Source organism: Rhinatrema bivittatum, chromosome 15 (genome assembly GCF_901001135.1).
Source record: "Rhinatrema bivittatum chromosome 15, aRhiBiv1.1, whole genome shotgun sequence".
NCBI lineage: Eukaryota > Metazoa > Chordata > Amphibia > Gymnophiona > Rhinatrematidae > Rhinatrema > Rhinatrema bivittatum.
Window position 1 is genome coordinate 14548220 of NC_042629.1, and position 22221 is coordinate 14570440.

A 22221-nucleotide genomic window follows, 5' to 3' on the forward strand; every position below is an offset into this window, starting at 1 on the left:
CTGCATCCTGGAGTTGTATATTTCTCACACTCACAGCACCGTGACTGCGAACTGCCACTGCTCCTGCTGCAGTCCCATTTCTTAATGGCTACACAGCATAAAGTGGGATACTATACCCATGGATGAAAACATGGATTCTTTTCTCATTACTATTGTCACATTGAGCTCCTGTCTTAATGAGAGAAAATGGACACATTCCTTCATTGCTAATTGCAGTGTGACAGGCAGATGTTTCATTTAGTGCATTATCTAGGCTCATCCAAAGGGGAGAACTGGTAACTGTCTCTAGTTTTTCAGATATGTCCTTGACTATGTAATTTGATATAGAAGATATAATAGAACAAAGAATAATGTGCTTACATTGCAGGGGGGAGAAGGAGGAGGATTACAGGTTACTGAACCGGCTATGCTGAGAGATGCAGTCAATGATCCACATGGCAAACTTCCACCCCAAACCTGCCCTCAGTGGAGGCCTGAAGCAATCCACTTATCTGGCCCAGACGTTATCCACTGGCTATCAGACCTCAACATACAACTTTAATGAATCCATTCCTTTATCACCATTGCTGGCCTTAGTCCTAGGAAAGAAGATTAAGTTACATGGGGCGGAAGGGAAATCTCCATCCTTGGCAGTTTGGAAGAATAGAATAGGCACACATTGGTCTGGAAGGTTTAGTAGGCAGTAGATGCTGCTGGCGGGCGGAGGAGAGGGCAAGATGATGACCTGTGATCCCTTACCTTTTTATCATTTCATTTAAATTCATTTGATTTGGATAAGACCTCAAAGGCCTAATGAAATTTGTCAAAAGCAGTACCAAAATGAGGCTCAAATTCATTTTTATTAGCACAGGAAAAAGGAAATGTTTCACGCATCTGAAAGTAGCCAAATTCTCTTTGAGGGGAGGGGGCTGAAATATGCCCAGCAGGCCCCATCTGCTAAGGAAGTTCTAGCCTAGCTATGCTGTGCACGCTAATGGCATTCGTCATCATATCCTCGGCAGATCTCACTCTGCTCTGTGGCCTTTTCACTTTGTTGTGCATTGACTTTTCCTGCACTTTTACACTCATTCTTCTGTGCTAACGTGCCCATATTTCTCTTGCTTTGGCTTATTTTTCCTGCGTCAGGGCATCTGGTTATTGGGGGTATAAGATCACCTTAGGCACCGGACTCCTACTTCTGGAATCTGCCTTACAATATAGTGCAGCATTTAAAGAGTTAACATTTTAGGTCCCACTGGATAACAAATGATGAGGGTCATTTCACTTTGGTTTCATGCTTACAAAAATGTGATTAATTGGCTAATAGCCTATTTGTGTGGTTTACGTCACAATTTAATCCAAGAATTTGATTTTATGGCAACATCTCCCTTTTTTTCCTAAGGAAGACAAAGATGATTGCTATAGAAAGCCTGTGTTTTCCTCGGCATTCAGTTTATTGATTTAGCTGTGCTTGCCCAAATATTCCTGTTAATTAAATTGTGCAGCATTCATGGTGTAATCACCTGGATAATTTGATTGATTTGATATTTATAGTCTGGGTTTTCTTTTGAGAGAAGCACTACCAGGTCATGAGGGGTAACGCTGGCGTATGATGTTTTGTTTATTTCATTGCTGATCACATTGACTGTTTTGGTCCTGAAATTTACATGCGTCATTTCACTCAAGAGCACGTTTCTCAGAAATGTAGCCTAGAGTACACCACTCAGAGATATCCCACAGCAGTTAAGTGTATAGGTAGAGGGCTGAAAAGAAGACAAATCATCTTTCCCAGTATTCCTGACTATTTTCACTCAGTAGGTTATTGCAAATGAAGGGAAAGGGGTCTGCACAATACATTTTGTCCATGCTTATACCGTGACTGAGAGCATTTATAAATCAGTTTCACACTAGCTGAGTTGTCTTTCAGGCATTATTTATTCAATTGTAAGGACTTTAAAAAATAAATTGTATTATCATGGGTGGAAATGCATAGTCCTTGCCAGATCTGTCTGTTGCTGTTGGTCTCTCCTGCGCTTGCCGGATTTGCCAGGAGAGGATTGCATGCAGTCGAGGGTGAAGCTCAGTTTAGGGCATTTGAGTGCTTAACGTAAGTGGAAGGTCTTCAGTCTGACAGGCTGCCTAAATGTAGAGGGGTTTAGTGCCCTCGCTGGGAAGAAGCAAAAAGGGATGGATGCTAACTTTTTGCAAGTAGCTGAGGGGTGAACATCAACATCAGCTGCAACCGATAATCCAGGAGTAGGGACCCTTCTGGTTAGAGGAAGGAGGAGCAGGAGTATAAACACTCAGGATTACATAAAAACAGATGAAACATCTCGTAGGACTGCACGGATTGCATACAAGCCATTCTGTCAGCTTTGGAATATCTTCTTTGGGAGGCAATGTTCCCTGAATTAAAATTTAAGGGAATGTCCACCATCCAGGGACAGGGTTCCTTCAACCCATCACAATCTTAGAAACTGACAGTCCCTGTGCAATGTCTGAATTGCCTATTCGTTTTTGATATCCCATACCTTGTGTGTCTAAAAAGAAAGTGTTGCTCTAACACTTTCTTTTTAGACACACAAGGTATCTGCAGGATCCAGGAGTATCACTTAATAAAGCTGGTGAGAGGAATGGCCTGACTCCGTGCAAATCACCAGGAGATAGGTCATGTGACAAAGAGACTGCGAAGCGGGCAGCCATTTCCCATCAGCATGTGTCTACCCACTCATCTGGTAGTGCCACTGCCTTCCTCACTGCAAACATTGTCGCAATGTAAGAAAGGCAAATTGCAGCTCATTGGCCCCTCACCTTTTCAGTTGCTGAGATTCTTTAAGACATGTTTTGCTGATTTATTAACCTTTGACTAATAGAAGTGCCACGGACTATAGAGCCCATGTCTATGTCTAATGAGTGTGAAATTAAGCAGCAAGACTAATGACGGATTGAAGATTACTCCCTCTTTGAGAGTATGTTTTATCAGGATGCACAAAAATGGACAGCACCATACATAATTTTATCTGTTCATAAATATTTGCTATTCTGTCTTTCCTAAAGGTAGATCCAAGGCGGATTGCATAAAGTAACAAGACATTGAGTACATAAGTGATGGATACATACAGAAAAGATAAACAAATATGAGGTAGATTTCAAGTCAATGTTTAAGCGGTGGGTGCATTAGATATAGATTGCATATACTGTACCTAGTTCAGAAGTAGGTTAAACACCAGCAGTGGGACAGAATATTAAGAACCAGTTGGATAGAGGGCAAACCTTGTTAGGATTTGTGCATTAGGATGTTGTGGACTCATGCTATATCTACAGTAAGGCTTTAAACATAGGGACCTCTGTATAATATTTACAAGTGACCTTCCCAGAAGATTTACTAACATATAGCACTCATTTTTCCATAGGACATCTGCCAGGGTTAGAAAAGGCTTTTCTCTAGTTGTGTCTTTCTAATGTTCTGTCTGCTGCCGCTGTACAAGTCTTACCTGCCTTTGTCTCATAAAAAAAATCTTTTTTCCATTCTTCTCACTTCACGTCACAACATCTTTTCTAAACAGGCAACTTGAAAAGCAAAGAGATCCAAGTATATTAAAAAGCCATCCTTCGGATACCACATCTTGCTTTCTCACCTCACCACCTGCGCTCTCTCTCTCTCCCTGCTGATAACACGGCTTCAATTTATGGTTTCTCTCCTCTTGCTGAAAAGGGCACAGAAGGAAAATGGATTCTTTTGTCTGGGGCAGAAGGTTTGATTCTAGGATGACAGTGGATGTAAAGCTGTGCCATAACCTTTCCTAACGCTGCTCTAGCTTTCAGCACCAACAATCTTCTAACCCTGAAAGAGATCAGAGTTGTCACCACCTTTCCCCTTATAAAGGGTACAGACCTTTTGCAGAGACACAGTCATCTTCCCTTGTGCTGTACGCTGAAACAGTTGATCCTGGAGGTGAGAATTATTCTCCAGAATGCATTTGCTTATCTGATTAGTCACAAGAGACAGCCATACTAGAAATTATTTTCATGAAAAGAAAGATGCAAATGGAGAAAGGAAACTCACTCTGCATCTTCTCTATAACCTCCTGTGTCTCTCTTTTCCTTTGGCCACCTCCCTGGCACAGATTTCCCACTAGAGGTCCCGAGGTAAAACGATCACTGCCTATTGCATCCCAGTGGCACTTTCTTCTGAAAAGCACTGTCCCATTGGACCTGCCCCATGAAAGGTCCCGGAGCAGGCCAGCAACATTGGGAGAACTGCAGTATCTCCACCCCCGCCCCGTGGATGAAGCGGGCCACCACCACCCTTGGAGGGAGATGCTCCTTCTGCCACACCTAAGGGCACTGATGGGGTAAATCGGGCCCTGTCTTCTGCTTTATTTGGCTTTCTTCTCTAGTACATTCCTGCTTGAAGACCAATTTTCTTATTTTTACCATGATGAATCTCCCCCTTCTCCATTTCTGATTCATCTACTACAGCCTCTTCTACCCCATCCCTCTCTCCCTGTCTCTCCTCCCTCTCTCCCTCTTTCATATCCTCCATTTTCATTATATAGTTTCAGTGACTCTCCTGGGAAGTGGGATTATTATAGTTTGATGCACTTTGTATACTTGTCATATCTGTGATCTCCAAGGACTCATTTAAAATTGATTTTTTATTAACAAACTGTATTGTCTGTGACCATCAGGCACCAGCTTCACTCAATTTGATTGCAACAATTAAATTTTCCAGTGCAGTAATCTCCCTGTCTCCTAGTTTTTGGTTTGCGGTTCGTGCCTCCTTGACAGAGCCATTTTTAAGAGGTTGGGGGGGGGGGGGGGGGTGTTGCAATAACCCAGGGCCCTATTAGTGAAGCTGAGATGTCAGAGGCAGAGCTTCAGGTTGCTGGCACTGGCTGGGCCCCAGTGTGCCTAACCCTGGCACTACTCTCTGAGACTCTGCATCATACGTGCACACCACCTGCGAAAACCGAGGCACACAGCCGTCTTAGTCCGGTTCAGTGCTGTATAGTAGCATTTTACAGTCTTTCCTATGTTACTTGCAGAGCCTTACTAGGGACTTGCATCTTTTCACCTGCTCTAAGAAGGCAGGAAAACAATAAAACAAGATCACTCTACCATTTATTTATTTGCACTGTAGCTTGTCCTCTGCTTAGTTACAAGGAGCGCCCCAGGCTCCAGATGTACCTTAGCTCCTTGACTTCAGAGTCACACCTGCACATTTTTCTACATCATTTCACTTGCTTGTCTTCTCTGTACCATCATGCAGAAGGCCAGAAAGGGTCCTGCTTTCAGAATGGTTTTACCTTAGATGCAGACTGAGAGAAACTCTCTTGAGAAAAGTGCTGTCAGAAGTCTGGGGCTTATGGCACTTTGCGCTAAACATATTTAAAGCAACAGGTATGAGAAGAGAGCCCTAAGCCCCTGTTGAACCAGGAGCTACACATCCAATTTGATGATCTCTGGTAATGGTGGTGGAAGGGGAGAAAAGGGCCTAGACTACAAACTCCAGGCATAGTGGCCACAAATTCAGGCCTTGATCTGGTGACAGGAATGGGTTTCCAGGGCCTACATCAAGGTACAAGAGCAGGTTGGACACATTAGAAACACACAATCCTGCTGGGCAGTACAGACACACAGACTCTGAGTAATCATATTTGTAAGTGTCTGCATATAACATGCTGGTACTTATTCTCCATAAACCATAGGCGGGCTCTATTTCCAAATATACATCCACAGTCATGCACACTATGAGCTCCTCCCCCCAGCACCATAATACCAAAGCATACGGACACTGCAGCCTATTCTGGTTAGCCCCTGCTTACCCTCACACCCAAATCCTAGTCTCCCACAAATGATTTCTACAGCATAAGCCATTAGCACAGTCGCATCATCTGTGTTCCACTGATATTGCCTTAGTTCATAGGACAAATGGCAACTGGGATTTTTTTTTATTAATAATAATTCATAGTGCCTCATTAAATAAAAAGCTAGAGAGACAAGTACTGCTTTTCTTTCCAACTCCCTTCAAATGGTGCCTGACAAATCCCAGGATCGTGTTAGTAGAGCGCAAACTGTTCTCTCCTGCATTGGCACGGTTCACCAGCTGCCAGGTACTCCGACTCTGCAGGTGTGTGTGTCCTGCTGTCATCTTTGCTTCCTGTCCTCCACTTTACTGCTTTGAGTTTGAGAGAAAAAAAAGTCTCCCGTGCCTGGTACCTGCTGGCATGTGTAACCCAGAGGAGTCAACCACTGCCCAAAACGAGCAGACACAGTAGCAGGATTAGGAAGAACTGAACTGACCTGCCCACCACACACTGGCATTTGTTGGCATTTTGTGCTTGATATATGTTCATTCCCTGAATTGCTTTTAATCCCCATTGAGGCTGGAAATTGCATTAGAAGTTAGTGACAGGCTCAGTGGTCCTGCTAAAGAGGCTATGAAATATGCAGTCAGACTTTCTATTAGAGGAGTCTCCAGGCCTCCATCCATGTAATGAAATAAAAAGTGCTTTAGTTTTAAAGACAGATGTAGCAGTAGCATCCAATATTATGCTTATTTATTGTGAATGTATATAGTAATGGAGTCTGGGTCTAATACTGAAACAGTATTCTGTGACAATGAAGCTCGATCCTATTGTAGACAAGGTTGAGTCTAATACGCTAAGGCTTTTCTCTCATTTTGAGGCTGATGCAATATCATGCACTCAGGCTAGCACACCAGTTAACCTGCGCTTGAACACATGTTTTGGACGCGCAAAAAGAGCGCCCCATGCAATAAAGGTATTAGCGTGTCCATAAAGCGCATGCAAACCAGTGTGTCCCAAATAGCGCTGATCGTATTTAAATTCCATTTAAATTACTTCATTAGCTATTACCTCCCCCCTCATGCAGTAATGTGTATCCAAAACTTGTGCGTCCATAACAAGTTTTTCACGCTTGAAATTTTGCGCCTGCCCTGTCCTTGGCATTATTGTATTAGCACTAGCAATAGCTGACAGTTCATGGATATGGGGTTATAGACAGCCTAGTGGGATGGAGAGATGTGGAGCCCAGTACAAGATCATTGTCTCTCACCCACATGATATATATTATTGTGTACTGTTGATTTCTGAAAGCTTGTTGTTGTACTGTATTGGTGGTGAGGTTTTAAATGAGCCGGCTATCTATATGTATATGGCAATTGGAGTAGTGTATGTGTTTGCTGGTGTCATTGTTTTCAATGCAATATTGGGTATCCCTTTTATAGGTGATGGAGGCTATAGCTGTATGCCACGGTTGCTTACTCCGCTCCTGGCCCCACATACTGCGGCCAAAAAATGGTACAATAAGGAATATACCAGCACCAGGTCTGTCATCAAGTGGGCGTTCAGTGTGCCGAAAAGCCAATTCAGATGCTTGGATTGGTCTGGTGGTGCCCTGCAGTACAGTGTTAAAAAGGTTTCATGCAGTGTTATGGCCTGCTGCATGGAAGGACGTCCATAATTTGTGCTTCCATTTATAGGCCCCTGGTGATGCTCATAGTAGCTACCCACATCCGGCTCCTTTTGATGGTGTCCAGGGCTTGGGCATCCAGGGATAGGCTCATGATGGATACCCAAGTCCGGCTCCCTTTGTCAGCATCCAGGGCTTGGACATCCTTTCACCAATAGCCATGAGTCCATATTATGTAAAAAAAGGCAATTGAAAGTAGTGGAACTGAACAATTATAAATTTAAAAAAGCACAGGTAATATAAAATAAGCACAATGAACAAGTTTCTTATATAGTGTTTACTATATAATAGAGTGTATACCATTGAGATTGTTCCAGATTGACAGTATATAAAACAAACAAACAAATAAATAAATAAATAAGTTGTGCACTTCGGAAAAACAAACAAGGACAAAGCAAATACATCCTACCTGTTGAAAATGAAGCAATGTTGATCTTCCTGCAATGTTGAATAATCCGAATGCCAGTGCACAGATCCAATTTGAATTGAGTACAAAAGGACAGTTAGACTCAAAGCAGTGATTTATACACCCTGCTAGCAGGATTATGACCTCATGTCATGACATCTCGTTGGAGGTGCACAATTCGATTTCAAAATATAATTTTTCTAATAAACATTCCCCATATTCCTTTTGACAGAATGTATGCCCTTTTGACAGAATGTATGCACGTCCACATGGCACACACATGATGCAGTATGGACGTCTGATGTAATAAAATGGGTAGCATTATGGATGCTCTTTTTTGAACACAGCGTGCTTTTTTGGCATCCTTTTCATTTTGGTTTCATTTGAATACTGCATTGGGCGCCTAGGAGAGGTGGATGTGCATGCTTTGGAAAAACGGGTGCCCATTTTGGACGCATGTTTTTTCGTGCACAATATTGCATCAGCCCATTTGTGGCTAGGGGGAGAAAGCCCAAATTTAGCCATAAGCAACATAGGCAACTGCAAATTCTGAAGATAACGAATATCCAAGCAAAAGAGGAGCCTGTTTCAGCTTGCTTTAGGGCAATGTGCCTGTAGAACTTCAGGGGTGGCACTCTTCCTATGGGCACCAAAACCTTAAATCTGGCCCTGGTTTAGAGGAAAAAGTAATTCAGGTCTGAGGACACAAGAAAGTAGGAGGGTGAAACACTAGCAGTCAAGTGATCATTACCATATAGTGTTGCGAAGTCTAAGAATCTGCTTGACCTTTTACTTCAGATTACAGAACTTATACATTTTTTAGGAATATGTTATTGGTTGTCTTTCCTCTCATTCTGTGGACCATAATGCTACTTATTTAATTAATTCAACTTCTGGATATGTTTATCTTTGTAGTGCTGTTGTGATACTTGTGACTTTATTATGGATCACTATGTAGGCAACGATCCATATCAAGGATCCAAATAAATTTGCAATCACAATTCTTTCTTTCTCTTACTAACCATTACAAAACCCAGCTACATGATCAAAAGCCATTTCTGAGCTAGTAAAAGTAGTGACACACTCGCTTGTGCTGGTATTATTTGTCATCTATCAAAGAAGAATGATTACTGCTTGAATACTCTTTAAAGGTTCCTTGCCTTTTATGAATCCTGTTTCATGCGGATCAATCAACCATTCAAGGCCTCCATCTGATATCCTAGCATAAAGTTTACCTTTTTGTTTAACAAGGAAATTATGTTATGCAGGGCACATTTTAAATTAGCTTTGTTGACTTTCAGAAATAATGTCATTGTTTACTCCATAAATATTGGTGGGAATGCATAGCAGCCAGATATTGAACAATATTTACTAATATTGGACAAGTCTGCACTATAAACCCCTTATAAAAGTCTGATGTTACAATGAATATTCACCTCTGGTGATTTATTCTTTTTTAAAGATAGGGGCGTTGAGTGTTTTATGTTTGTACTTCAAAATTTGTATCCACAGTACAATTAGACAGACAGAAATGCACTAGGTGATGAGAATCCCAGTTATTACGCTTCTAGGAAAGATGTGATGGAGAAGGATCCTTTCTGGGAGGAGGAGGTAAGACATGGGATGGAAGCTGCAGAAGTTGGAATGTGATGCTGTGAGGTGAAGAAAGCTTTTAGGGAGGTTCACGAGAGTCCCGCTGAAGATAAAGGAGGAAGAGAGGAAAGTTCCTGAGGTGATGATGGTAAGGAAGTATGCATGAAGTTGTGAGTGTATAGAAGAGGCTGAGAAGATAATTAGAAAAAAGGGATACTTATGTGAAGAAGATTGGGAGGGTAGTGGGACTGTGTGAATGAATGTACACGAAGCCTTCAAGAATTGTGGAGAAAGGAAATAGACACAAACAGTACAGAATTAATGCATAAATTTACATGCAGATACTCATAGGGAAGAGTTAACAAAAGTTTTGAGGCTGCCCATTGTAACACTAATAATCAAAGGCATTAAAATACATTTTGAAAGGGCAGACCTGCATCCAGTTAGTGGTCTGGAAGAGGTCCATTTTCATCCGCTGTGTGGCTTGGCTGGTTAGCTAGATAAATATAAATATATCTGGCTAACTAGCAAGGTATATTCAGCAGCACGGTCTCACCACTGAACATACCTGGCTATCGTAAAGTCAGCCAGTTAGGTCTAACCAGCTAACTTTAGGACAGCCCTACGGCCTGACTAGAGCTAGCAGCATAGGTTAAGAGGTTAACTCTAAATATCGGAGTTAGTGGCTAACTCTTCTCTGCCCTGAAATGCCTTCCTCCTGCCCCCAGAATGCCCAAAACGTATGCGGCTAGAATTTAGCTGCATATGGCTTTCAATATATACGGGTAGCCATTTAGACTGATAACTTTTCAGTTATCCATCTAAATGACTTTTGAATATCGGCCTCAAAACAATTAGAAGGAATCAGTTGGAAGACAGCACATAAACCTCTGAGCTTATCACATCTTGTTACCCTATTAAATCATGTCACAATTCATGGATAACACTCTTCTCATCTCTTTAGTTATTCCTTGATCGTTTTTTGAATTTTCCTCTTTATTACTAGGGTAAAAGATACCACCAGAGAAATCAATTTAGACAAAGGCTGTAGTATATGTTTCTGACATCCATCAGTAAAAAACCTATATAAAACTGAGGTACAGTGTCTTCAATTACATTATATGACTGCTGTACTAACATAGTTCAGGTTATGTTCTAGAGGGTCAGATGAATATCAAAGGGTATTGCTCTTTTCTACATGAACTCATCTCCATCCAGTGCCCAAAGTGCCAAAATTTAACTGTGGCATTACAAAGGACCTCACAAGAAGATCAAATGAATTAGCTGAGAAAAGTTTTCCAAAGAGTTTTGGCCTGGACACAGAATGGGGGATGTCCCTTTGAAAACCGAGCCTCACTGACTTGCACAAGGCCTAGACTGAATACTGCATGTGATCTTAGGCACATCAACGACTGTTATAAAATAGCCTGCAGCTTAGGACTCACCTGATTTCACGTGCACTGGGATGGGGAGTTGGGGGTGGTGTAAGAGTTGGTGCCATAAGATTGAATGAACCAAGCAAGGTTTGATAAGGAAGACACATACATTATCCACACATACATTATCAGAAGAGAGAAGAGCAATAACACTATTACCCTTCTCAAATCACTAGAAATGATTTGCACCATATATTTTAACTTCAGAATGTACCACAGTAGCCTTCCTGCCTATTTAAAATGTTTTGTTTGAGTTGTATGGGAGAAGCCGATTTCACTTCTTGTGGACCATCAAACAAAACAATTGCCCAAACCTGAACTCTCTACCCATTCCTAGTACAGTAGAGCTCACTGAGTCCTCATGGGCAGTCTCACTGTTGGTGGCAGTGAATGTTTGAATGGTTTTGTTTATGTGGATGTTTCCCTTCTGCTCATAGACAGCTCAGAGAGAACAGCTGAATTATAAAAAGCAGGAAAGGGAAACTGCCCACACGGAGGTGATGAGGTGCACTTAACAAGTATGATTCATGCTAAAAACAAAGTCGGATAATCACAGGGGAATGATTTGTAGCAAAGCAAATGACAGATTCTGCTAACAGTGGTAAAGTACTATTTGATTCATAAAGCCCTTTCCATGCAAGTAGGATCTAAACAATCTCTGGAGCATGCATGTAGCCACCTCTGGGGTAGCCTATATATTTCGTGCTTGGATTTCCTGACATCTTGAAAGGGATAAGAAACAATATCATTATTACCTAGTTAAAATTTGGCAAAATGAGACTGTATGCCCCATTGACAGTTCTTTGGGCTTGATAAGGCGCTATATTAATGTGGCAGAACATAGAACATATGGTTCTTTGTCTAAGATCACCCAGAGAGTTAATGAGGAAAATAAACGTCTGAAGTGCTTCTGGCTGAAAACTTTCTGCTTCAGTCACTAGCCCCACACTTTGCTGTCTCTCACTTCTGGCCTGATTTTTCCATCCTTGACGAATTGGGCCCTTAGAGGACAAAGCTGGAATAAGCTGTTTCTGGGGCTCAGCTTAGTGATGTGGACTCCTGTCCTTCAAATCCCGCTGGAAGGCAGGAGAATAACAACAAACACATGAACAGGAAGAGTGGGCTCTCACCGGTTAAGGAAAGTAAACTAATACCTTAGTAGATAAAGACTTGGTGGATTTTACTGCTGCCTGCAGGTTCTGGGCTTTTAATAACCACTGAAAAGGACAATGGATTCTGACCTTTTAAAACATCATTTTAGTTTATAGAGTTTGTTTACCATCAAACTCTCTATATACTGCAATAGCCTCCATTAGTGCACGATAAACCGTACTGTACACACTTGCTATAAACCTCCCATAAGTGCCATTGATCTGTTTTCTCCTTGTTAAAGACTTTCCATAGAACCAGAAGTGCTCAACACATCTGGCTTGGGAGAAATTTTCCTGCTGCTCAGTTTGAAAAAAAAACAACCCATTACAAATAAAAGCAATGGTCAGAGGATGAGCAGGATCGGTGATGGTCTCCAAACCAAAAATAATAATAATAATAATAAGGAAACAGATAGTGAAACAGCCCAAACATCGCTGGCTTTGAAGGAATTCTCCAGAGGTGTGTGAACCAATGGCATAGCCAGAAATGAACTTTTTGGGGGACCCAAGGTTAACCTGGGAGGGCAGTTGACATACAGAACTAGGCCCTATTATTTGTACTCTTATCAATAAACAATGCCTTAGAGTGCATCTGACAATGGATTTCTAAGTAGTTCCATCATGAGTGATGCTTTAAAATATTTTAATTCTATTATTTCAAGCACTTACCAGCATTAAAAATACTTTATTATTCTATTTTAATTTATTTTATATTTATTGCAGTTTATCATGTAAAAAGTAACAGAAGTTTAACAGAGACATCAGATCCAATTACGTATTAAAACAAATATCAATGTATTCTTTTATGAATCCTCTTTCCAAAAATGCAGAGAATATCATAACTACAATAAAACAGCATAATAATCATCATAAGAACTTAAAATTTGCAACGTGCAGAACAGAATTAGAACATACAAAAAATATATATTCAAATGCTGGAGCCACCTCAGTGACAGCAAAACAAACTCCCTCCAATGCCAAACATTTTTTTAATTAAACAAATCCCTGCAAAAGAACTCCCCAAAAAACCTAGAACCTTCCCATGCCATAGCATAACAGCAGTAACTCGCAAGATTCAAACAACAGAAGCAAAGGCAAGCATTACACCAAGCCCTAGAACACTAATACACCTACGTAGTAGGGATGTGCTATTGTTCAGGACGAATTAGGCAATTTCAACGAAATAGCCTAATTTGTCCTGGTTCAGGGACCCTGAAACCCGAACTAATTTTTCCCGAATTACAAAGGCCCAAACCGTGGGAAACACGATATTTCGTGCAGCGGGCCAAAAACGAAGCCCGAAGCAAACGGTTTGGGCTTTGCACATCCCTACTTACGTAGTGGTCATACAGAGCAAGCAAAAGCTGCTATAAATCTCCATAAACTACACACTAGCCAAAATGCTGCACTTCTGTCACACATGTGCAACACAGACAGAGCCTTACCTAATACAGAATAAGAGACTAAAAATTAGAAACAAACATATAGACAAAACTGAAATGGAAAGCCTGAGAAACCAGCCTCAGCCTCTGTGAACACTGGAAATCTGAAGAAAAAGCAAAATACAAATATATAAGAAACGCACATTCCCAAAGATGGCAGATTCCAATCGCTGAAAGAAGGCAAAATAACTTTTTTTTACCTTTGTTGTCTGATCTTATTTTTCTAATCAGTTTTTCCTAGTCTCTTTGTTCCCCTTGTCTATCTTCCTAATTCCTTTTTCCAGGATCTCTTTTATTCTTTCTGTTTCTTCTCTCTCCTCTTGTCTTCTTTCCTTCCTCCTTCATACACACACACACACACAAAGATTCTTTCTTACATGCACTCTCTAAACACATGCTTTCTCTCACACAGGCTCCCACTTTTGCATGTTCTCTTACATATACACAGGCTCCCACTCTCATATACTCTCACACATGCAGGCTTTCCTCACAGGTTCCCACTCCCCCCCTCCCCTACACACGCACACACAGGCTCACGCTCTCACAGGTAGGCTCCCATTCCCCCTCACAGACACACGCAAGCTCTCACTCTTACATTCTCTCTCACACACAGGTTCATATTCCCACACAAACACACAAGCTCTCACATGCAGGCTCATAAACACACACACAGAGGCTCCCACTCTCAGACTCTCCCTCACATGCAGGCTCCCATTTCCACACACATATTCTTTTTCACACATACACTCAACTTCACCATTCCCACATTCTCTCACATACATACACTTCCTGGCAGGCTCCCAGTCACACCAACACCCCCTCCCCCAGGCAGGCTCCCAGACACACCAGCACCCCCTCCCCCAAGCAGGCTCCCAGTCACACCAATACCCCTCCCCCAAGCAGGTTCCCACACTAACACCCCCCTCCCCCAGAAAAGCTCACACACACACCAACAGCCCCCTCCCCCAGGCAGGCTCTCTCAAATACACACAGACACACACGGCAGGCTCCCAGTCACACCAACACCCCCTCCCCCAGGCAGGGTCCCAGTCACACCAGCACCCCCCTCTCCCAGGCAGGCTCTCAGTCACACCAATACTCCCCCCCCCCCCAGGCAGGCTCCCAGTCACACCAATACCCCTCCCCCAGGCAGGCTCCCACACTAACACCCCCCTCCCCCAGGCAAGCTCACTCACACACCAACAGCCCCCTCCCCCAGGCAGGCTCTCTCTCTCACACACACACACACACACACACACGGCAGGCTCCCAGTCACAACAAGACCCCTCTCCCCCAGGCAGCCTCACACACACACACACACACACACACACACACACACACACACACGGCAGGCTCCCATTCACTAAAAAACACATCCAGACAGGCAGCCTCCCAATAAGAAGCAGAAGGGGGAGCCCACTCTGCTGCTGCTGTTTCCCATGTGCCAGCCCCTGTGCTATTCAAAATTGTTGTGGATATCACTTCCTCTATGCTGATCTCGTCCACTGTGAGATCAGCATAGAGCATGTGATAGCCACAAGCGTTTTCAATTCAGTAGGGCTGGTACACGAGGAGGAGGCTGCAAGCAAGCAGGCTGTCTCCGGTCGGGTTTCTCTTCTTGGCGCTGGTGGGATGTGGTCCACCAGCAGCCTCCCGGGCCTCATTCTATTTCCAGTCTCCGGTGGGATGAGAGCCACCGATGGCCTCACAGGCTGCTTTCTCTTTGGTCGCTGGCGGGACAGGGTCTACCGGCGGCCTCCTGGTCCACCTTCCCTCTTTGGCCGCTGCTTCTCAAGCTGCTGTGCTAAGTGGGTGGGCCTGAGCTCAAAGTGGGCGGGCCATGGCCCACCCAGGCCCACCCAGGCCCACCTGTGGCTGAACACCTTCAAGACCGAGTTCAAAGGTCACAGACCTGATGATTTAACAGAAGGAGGCAGCACTCCCTCCTGCCCTTCCTGCAATGAGCTATGACAGTCCTGGACCTTTAGGTGACAGTTTTAAAACTGCCCTGCATTGCTACAAAATCCTTTTCTTTTTAACCACGGTCTTGCACCAGTTTTCAAAGAGGAGGTATGTGCCTTCGTTCACTTTTAAAACAAACGACCTGCAGGCTTTTGCTGCAGGTGCTTTTTTTTTCAAAGGAAAACAGAACATACAGATTTATAAATGCAACCTACATGCATTGCTTTCCTCCCTTGCAAACGCCTCTCCCCAATGTGGATAAAAGGGCATGTATTGGGTGGGGGGCCTGTGCATACTTCTAGCTGGACAACGGGTGCCCTATATCCAGACTCTCTTTTTACCAGGCTAATCCCTTTTCAAAATCGTCTTCTTAAGGGGAACAAAGGCAAAGGTGGGAGCAGCCATGTAAAGCAGGAACAGCCAAAGAGAGGACTCGGGGAAGGAGGAGAGAGGACTCGGGGAAGGAGGAGTGCGTCTATAGCCAGACCATTACCCAGCACCAAAAAGTACGGAAGAAATGAAAAGAAGCGACAGTAGGATGAAGGAGCAAGCCGGATGATACTTGAATAATCTAGATAGCGCTGCTGCTGTAAATTCAGCCAGTGGTGTTTAAAGAAATGGTATCTTTTGCTCTGGAGCCATAAATGACTAGAGACATAAAAGGAGCATTTCTTTTAGAGCTCGGCTCCATGAGCCTGAGGCATTACTGTATATGGCCCTGTGCCCTCCAGATTTCTGGGTCTGCAAGACATGCAGGAACATTTTTAAAGCCGAGTTTTTCAGAGGTTTGCATGATTATATTTTATAAATCATACTCTGAAAAACCTGGGGCCTGTCCAAGGCTCTCAGGGTCCTCTGGGCAGTCTCATACAGCATGGAGCACTCACTCTTATGTCTGGGCAGTGCTGACGTCCTCATGAGAGCAGGCCTTGGGGCTCCTACTCTCTGACTGACTGACACACCACATTGTGTGTTTGCTTCCAACATGGTTCAAAAAAAAACCTACTTGAAATCCAGGATCACAGTCAAAACCCCAACCTATTATATAAAGAGTTTCTTTTGGGCGAGGTGCAATAACAGGATCCTTGCAAATCATGGCAGATATGGCAGATATTCCAATGTAATAGGGGTCTTTGTCATTTTTTTCCTTATTCTAGAGGAAAGCAGGTAAGGGTTGCTGAACTGGCGCCTTTAACATTCAGGTACCCCCTAATCCAAAGAGTAGGAGTTAGTCCCCCAGGAGGAGCTCAACAGATCCAAAGTGATTTTAGATTGTCCCTAGGAATTTGCAGATCTGCTAGCAAATGATGAAGTGACACCTTCATGATGGGGGAGGGGGGGAGAAGTGTCTGCTGAAGGTATTTTGGAGCCGTGCAGGCAGGAAGGCGATGAGTGGCAGGTGGAGAAGCCACAGAGGCAAGGGGAAGGTTACAGGTGACAGGAGATGAGGGCTAATAACAAACATCCATGAAGAAGATAGAGAGACTGACAATATGAAATGTCAGAGAAATAGCTCACTACAGGCAAAGTGCCGTGCAATCTTTAATTCAATCAGTAAATGGTATTTAGCGCTGGCAAGGTGGGAACATGAAACAAATAGAACATTGTTACAAGGAGAATATTTTTCTTTTGTTTCAAGACAGCCATGAACTCACTCATGCAGAAAGTCAGTCTTTAAAGGGGACAACGCTAAGATTTGCTGTCTCCCGCTCTGGAAAAGTAACTTTTGTTTGGAAAGAAACAGATTGATTTTTAAGCAGCAATAGGTCTTTGGTAGCCTTAAAGATCTTTTTTTCATGCATTCTGATGCTCACCAATGAACAGGAAATGAACACATCTTATTTCACTATTAACTTTGAGGATTGTTTCTTGTGAACTCCGAGTGGCCTTCTAGCATGACTAATCACAGTCTATCAGAAGCCAAACCGAGCCCATAGAGGAAAGAGTATGACCTGTATTCTCATGTAAAACATCATAAAAAGGATTGCATATGTTTAATGGTGAATTTTCAAAGACTTACCTGCGGTTTGTTAGTGTAATATCGGCATAGAGGCGCGCATGTAGCTTTTGCGCGAGCCAAGTGAATTTTCAGAAGGCCGCACAGAAAAGTATGCAGAGAGAAAGAAGGCGTTACAAGGGCATTCCAGTGAGGGGTCGAAATGCAGGCTCACAGTCCCATGTTTTATAAGTGGAGAATGTGCTTTTATCATCTTCTAATTATATCTGCCTTCTCTTTTGCCTGCAGCAAGTGGTGTTGGCCAAGTGGTGGATTTCTGCATGAAAAGGTGGAGGGCCTCAGTAAGCTGGTGCTTGGAAATATTCAAACAAGGCTGACCTTAGGAAGGATGAATCAGCTGCAGCAGAGCCCTGGAACGCTGATGTGCATGGCTCCATCGCCAAGCTGATAGGAAATTCCAGTGTCGGGGGTTGGGTTATGATGGCACCATAGCGCACCTGCCCCTATTTGCTCTCACAAATATAATGATAAGAGAGCTATGCGCATACATTAGCCAACTTTATAAAATACCTAGCTCTGCATATAAACTGCACATAAAATATACTCTGTGTGTGTGTTTTTATAAAGTAGGTGTATAAACTATGCTAATCCTTGCATAAAAATGTGTGCATGTACTTTCCGGGCTTCTGCTGCACAATTTATAAAATACAGGCATAAGTTCAGTAGCACCAGCTTCTGCCTGCATGTATTGCTGATTTATGTATACTTGAAACAACAAGGAGAGGGAACATTCAGGGCATCTTGTAGTAACTTATTGAGGTTTCTGAGTCTCATTCTAGCTGCAAGGATTTTAAGAAGAATGGGCAACCTCAATGTAAAAAAAAAAGTGTATAAGATGCTTACAGGTCACTTTCCTCACAAGATTAATGCTTACAGGTCACACGATTTCAAAATAGTATAACCCTTTGCCGAAAGCTTCTTGAAGAGGCAAAGTTCCACAGGGAAAAACAAAACACTGCAAGCCAAAACTTGTAAAAAACATTAAGCGACTTCCTTCCTGTGTGTAATACCAAATAATCTATGATCTGGGGACTTCTTACCAGTACCCAGAGAAGACTGACAGTCCTCACTTGGTGGCATGTCCATTTTGCTTCGTTCTAAAATATGTTTTAAATAATATTTTGCTAATGACCACTGGGTAATATGACTTCAGCCCCCCCCCCCCTCTCTCTAACAAGCTGAAGAAAGGCCCAGGCTTTGCATGATCCAAGCCGTCGTGGTGATGAGGGCAGGGTCTTGGCCAGTTCTGTTGGGATGGCACATGCTTCAGGACGATTAACGATGGATTAAACAGGAAGGCAGAGCTTGTTTGGCAAACAGAGGTTAGCCGGGGCAGTGGATATGAGAAGCGATTAGCACTGAGTGTAAATGGGGGCAAGATAAAACCTGAATGGAAAGTGATGGGGGCGGAGTATGGATGGACAAACAATGGTGGGTGCTGGGTACACAGAAATCAATCTTCCCCAAGCAGATGGATGAGATGAACAAATAGAGTTTGGAAATGCAGGCCCTATTCTATGTGGTGCTGAATACACTCATTCAGGCTCATATATAACATTGCTTTTTAATATAGATTCATTATCTTCTCTTGGTAACCATATCTTTTGATACTCCTTCTCTCTGTTATGGTTTCTATTGTTCACTGAAACCTGTAAACACACTTTTAGACACTTTCTTTTTCATTCACACAAGTTACGCCCATTGAAGAGGAGATGAAAAACAAATGCTTTCACATTTCAACACAGGCAGTTATTGACATCAGAATCCTGGGGACCAGGCCTGGGTTCAATTCTTGGGCCTCGCTTCTGCTCCCTGCGCTGGCCTAGGGGTGGGTTCACAGACCTTGGAGGAGAGGGCGTGTGAGTCACCATTCAACAGCAACATCTAATGGCCACACTCAGGGTCCAAGGTAAACTGGGTTCTAGAGAGCGCGGCAGTTTGTGGACCCTGGCCGAGGACTGAGGTGGAGCGGGGGGGGGGGGGGGGGGGGGTGCGGAATATAAAAATAGGAGAAATGAAACCCTCAGGCTCATGAAGGCTCATGGCACTGTAGCCCAACAGAGCTGGAAGTCCATAGGAATAGGACAAAAGCACTGGGTCAAACCCTACCCTCCCAACAGTTTTCCTAATGGCAAAATGTAATCCAGTTTCTCATACTTTAAATATACTGTAAACCATTTTAATAAGGATCCTTGCACTGAATGTTTTACTATATGCTGTTACCTCTATGAGCATTCACATGGAGCCCATCTGCAATAATCTGTGGTTGCTATGTTAGTCCATTCAAATACTCAGAAATGAAGGCTGACATTTATTTTGGCCCACAATATAGGAAAAAATCCCCAAATAGTGCATCAAAACATTTACAAGCAAAAAAAATATCTAACACAAAATTAGGACAAGGACCCAATCACTTTGTTTTAGGGGTGTTCAGAATGAGGGCTCAATAATAAAATGACTTACGTGCACATTCATGCTTTAAGTCCTTGATGTCATTTTCATGTATTAAAGCCTCTTAATGAAATAAGAAAGTATCACGTGCAAGTTTGTAAAAGCGTCTACTTGACCGATGTCTTCGTTACAATTTACGAGGAGGTCGTAGACTGAGAGGGTGCATGGCCTTGAGGATTATGGCAGAAATGTGAGCCAGCAGTGAAGGATTTGTGTACAGAAGGGACCGTAAAGACAAAAAGATGCTGGCCATGAACACAGAAGAAAGGTTGTAACTTAAAACCATGGGCAGAACATGGCAGGAGCTCAAATGTACCGAAAACATCAAGATAAAAGCACAGCTAGAATGATCCTTTTGGATGAAAGTTACCAGAGCCTTATTATCACATAATCACCTAGGAATGGAACTGAACCATAATAAGTGGCGTGCGTTCCCGCAGGGCCAGCACGCACCTCCTTAATGATACGAAAACTTTCCAAAAGAAGCTCACTTGTTGTCTCTGTCACATAAAGGAAGCACATTATTTATGCCAGCAGATCGACAGAGCAGATCATCTTTTCGTTTGTAAGCAGGGTATTTTGCAATTGGTTCAAGCAGCAGCTAGACTGTATAAGTGAAGGGAAGTCATAATTTTGCAGCTCTAAAGATGAGACTGCAAGGCGCCTGAGTGAAGGGATGGCTTTGATCAACCATAAATCATTAGCAATCAGACATCCCATTTGCTTCTCAGTCCCATCCTCCCTGCTGCCTTTTGTCTCTCTTTCAAAGAAGGAATGCTTATCTTTTGAGAATTAAAAAAAAATCAAATCAAGAAAGCAATTTGTTTTAAAGGATCATTCTATGTGTTTTCCAGATAAGAAGTTACACTGAGGGTCCTGTCTACTTTACGGATAACAATCATTTCTTGGTTTACTAAGGCTTTTCTTCCACTCTGTATCTATAGGGGGAAAAGCCTAGCAGATCAGGCCCTAAGAGCTAGTTTATTCCTTTCATGGCTAAATTCCAACTCAGGTTCTTTAATGTGGCCTGGGGCAGCAAAACTTTCTTATAGAAAGAACTGAAGGAAGCTCAGAAGGAAATGAATATATCATTATCCATTATTAAATACGCAGTATTATCAGTGCTGCCCTTGAATATAGCAATCAACTGCATAAGACTGGCAACCCCCAGGCTATTTTCTCTCATAGTCATTGGGAGTGAACATGAGTCCTTTTAGACCTTATTACTATAGTATTATTGCGGTAGTGGACCCTCGCACCAAGGTGGAGTTGGCACAACCTGCAGGGATGAGCCCTTCTCCACTCAAACCAGCATCGAAAAAAGTATTTATGTGGAAATTCCACCATTATCTGCCTTGTCACAAGCAGCACCTTTAGATTTGTATACAGCCGGTCAGGGTGAGGATTACCTGGATTTAAACAACACGTTGCTGTAGCTGACCTGTAAAATTGTGAAAGATGGGTCACATATTGACATAGGGACCAACGTAGCTCTCGTGAACTATCCAGTAGCCTCTATTTTTAGCCAGCTGGATGCACTCTTGGAGACTGACTCATTAGTCAGAGCAACAACTGCTACTCTTAGAGAGCCCTCATAGAGCTGCTTCTCAAATATGGTGAAGGACCTCTCAAAACACAGTTTACAAGTGGTCTGTTTTATAAAGACACAGCCGGAAACCACGAAGTGAGAGATGTGGGGCCCCATAATGTCAGTTTTACCGAAAGAGCTTTTTTACAGCCGCTAGCCACAAGGTAGCGCTACTGGGACATTTAAATAGTGATCTTTGTTTTCAAGAAAAGCTGCTCACAAATGGCATGGATGTGAAAATTAAACTAACACAGAACTAAGATACATTTTGTTTAATGAATGGTGCTGCTGATGAGAACTACAAGTTCCTTATTTTATCTGCAGCCTTCAGGAGTGCATTTGGGGTCTTCTTACTAACTCAGCTCCCTATATCTTCGCTTACAGTCTCTTTACTTCCCCATTATCCAAAGTGAACAGCAGCCACTTCAGAATATTAAGAGCAAAACTTGTTAATCAGTAGAATAATGCACAGATAAACAAGTCCAAAACTGAATCTGTCTCTCCTGCCATCAATTTACCTCAGTATAAAGAGTATTATTATTACAGAGTCACATAAGAGAGAGTCCCAGCTTCTTGGAGTTTATAATTTGGTAAAGACAGACAGACAAAACAAATAACAGGCTTTGAGTTAAAGCAATGAGGTCATGATAGGGAAAACCTAAACCAGGTGGGATTAATTCAGAAAGGGGTAACCCCTCC

The 22221-nt window shown here is 42.8% G+C and overlaps 1 long non-coding RNA gene across 2 annotated transcripts in view; it reads right to left on the reverse strand.

The window, feature by feature from the left end:
- The window catches only part of LOC115076885, a 36957-nt gene extending 19156 nt beyond the window's left edge, over nt 1-17801 (reverse strand). For both annotated transcript variants that reach the window (XR_003852897.1, XR_003852896.1), the window contains exon 1: nt 17487-17801. This is a non-coding gene — a long non-coding RNA (uncharacterized LOC115076885). The remainder of the gene's footprint in view (nt 1-17486) is intronic.
- Nucleotides 17802-22221: the final 4420 nt, after the last annotated feature.